At 44.5% G+C, this 2500-nt stretch overlaps 1 protein-coding gene across 2 annotated transcripts in view; it reads right to left on the reverse strand.

The window, feature by feature from the left end:
- Positions 1–2500, reverse strand: part of cert1b (ceramide transporter 1b) — a 35685-nt gene that overhangs the window by 18582 nt on the left and 14603 nt on the right. The window lies entirely within an intron of this gene.

The raw sequence follows: 2500 nt of genomic DNA on the forward strand, positions 1-2500 counted from the left end.
TCGATCGCTGGCTCAGGAGCGTAAGGACAGCAGAACAGCTAAGTGCACTCCCATGATCCCCTGCTAGCGCTCTGGTCTTGTGGTCATGGGTTCTGCATCAGAACCGCTAAACCTAGAGCATGCTAATGGCAGACAATACTCCACTGTTAGACAGAAGCTCCACCTTACGAACGACAGAAATGCCGTCACCAGACTGTCGGTGTGACCTACTGAGAAGAATCAGAGCAGGCTGGAGGAGAAGCGGATTAGCCATCGCTAGGGGAAACCCTTAAAAGCACAGCTGGAGGCTTGAATTCGTGCTTTAATTATTTTTCTTCGTCCAGGTTTATTTTCAGCCTGGACGTCACATCTGATGGTGAGGGTTGGGAATGGAAAAAAACAGGGTCGGGATGGGCAGTGGGAACACGCAGAGCAAAAAAACATCATCATCACTCATCAGTACAGAGCTGAGATAGAACACCTCGGCAGTGTAAACACGCGGGATAAAGAGCTGGAAAGCTGGTGCTGGAAGAGGTTTACAACAACAAATCCGGAAACACACTAACAAGCCCCGGAAACACACGACAACAAGCCCCGGAAACACACGACAACAAGCTCCGGAAACACACGACAACAAGCTCCGGAAACACACGACAACAAGCTCCGGAAACACACGACAACAAGCTCCGGAAACACACGACAACAAGCTCCGGAAACACGCGACAACAAGCTCCGGAAACACGCGACAACAAGTCCGGAAACACGCGACAACAAGTCCGGAAACACGCGACAACAAGTCCGGAAACACGCGACAACAAGTCCGGAAACACAACAAACAAAACCGGGAAACCAAACAACAAATCCAGAAACACAAACAACAACAAATCCGGGAAACCAAACAACAACAAATCCGGGAAACCAAACAACAACAAATCTGGAAACAAAACATCATTTTCGACAAACCGGAAAAAGTAGGTAAAGTTTGCAATTGGAATTCTTCACTCTGACTGAATCCTAAGTGACAGATGTCTCATCCAATCAGCAGTAAGAATTCCATTCGCAAGCTACACCTACGTTTTCCGGTTTGTCTGAATTGTCCTTGTTTTTGGATTTGTTATTTTGTTTTTCTCACTGCAAGCCTGTTTATAAGATGAATCAGGACACAGTTGGGTTTCTGTATCTAGAGTATCTCTGTATAGCTGCTTGGGAATACGGCGATGGGAAGTGGGACGGGTTTGCGAGCCTTGTGTTCGGCAAACAATTCCCAGCTCTCTACAATAATATTGGTGCAGAGATTAAACTGACAGAAAACTGCACAAAGCCCCAAGTGTCCACTTTCGTTTGAGATCTTAACCAGTAAGACGGCGTGCAAAAATAACTCTGTGTGGAACAGAGGGAAAGCCCCCAGAACGGGCGCAGTGTCCTTTTTTAGCTTCTGGTAAAACGAGTCAGAGAGTCGATGATGCATTTATCAGTTGTTGTTGGCGATTACGAGCGTGATGAGACTCGGGGAACTATCCAGAGAGTTCCTTTCTGGAGTCTAAGACTAAGAGTGAGGAGTGTGTAGAGTAACAACCGGTCAGTACTAATGAGTCCGGTCATCTTCTTGGAAAATCGGAAAGCTGATGACTCATAGAACTGTATCGGAGTGTGTGTGTGTGAAAGTGTGTGAAAGTACGTTTCTACATTTCTACCTTTAAACTCTAAGCCATGCCCCCTACCTGGGGGGGGGTGGGGGGGGGGTGGGACAAACTTTGTCTTTGACGAAAATGAAACCGAGTACGCCTCCTGATATCAATTCAAATAAATCGGAAAAAGCAACTGAAGCGAGCTTTGCAGGAATAAAAATAAAATTTGCATTTCTGTAGACTGACAGATGAAATTAAAGGGATAAAAATGGAAACAAAAAAAAGAGGAAGGAAGAAGAGAAAGAGAACAGAAAAGAAAGGAAGTAACAAATGTGAGAAATACAATAAGAATAAGAGTAAGAATAGTAAGAAAGTGATGACGTGGCGATACGAGAGTCGCATGTCGGATATTTTTAGCAGAATGGTCAACCCTTCCGATTTGAATTTCGTCACTTGCTGAACTCGGGGGTGAGAAGACCTGAGGTCCTGAGCAGAAAGTCTGAGGATGTACTTTTTATCCGTTTATAGTTACGTGACAAGTTAGTTCCTGTTCTCACGTGCGCTACAGCAGCTAAAAAAAAATGTAGCTTGTCACATGATCAAGAAACTTGTTTCTGTCTCTGAAGACTTTCCCTTAGCGGAAAACCTCAAACTTTAACCTGCTTTAAAGCACTGACCCTGGAGACTCCTCCCCTAAATGTTTAATGTAAATAAAACCGTTTAGCATTCAATTACGTAACGTGTCTGTTCTACTAACCACTTAACAGCTCGTTAATACAAACCTGTCATACTCACGAATGGAGCTTCAGAGATCAATTTACAGAAAATGACTCATCACCTTCCACCCAAACAGAATCGAGAATTCGTTGAGAAACGTGTCATTTCTTGCATGC

Source organism: Hemibagrus wyckioides, linkage group LG18 (assembly GCF_019097595.1).
Source record: "Hemibagrus wyckioides isolate EC202008001 linkage group LG18, SWU_Hwy_1.0, whole genome shotgun sequence".
Classification (NCBI taxonomy): domain Eukaryota; kingdom Metazoa; phylum Chordata; class Actinopteri; order Siluriformes; family Bagridae; genus Hemibagrus; species Hemibagrus wyckioides.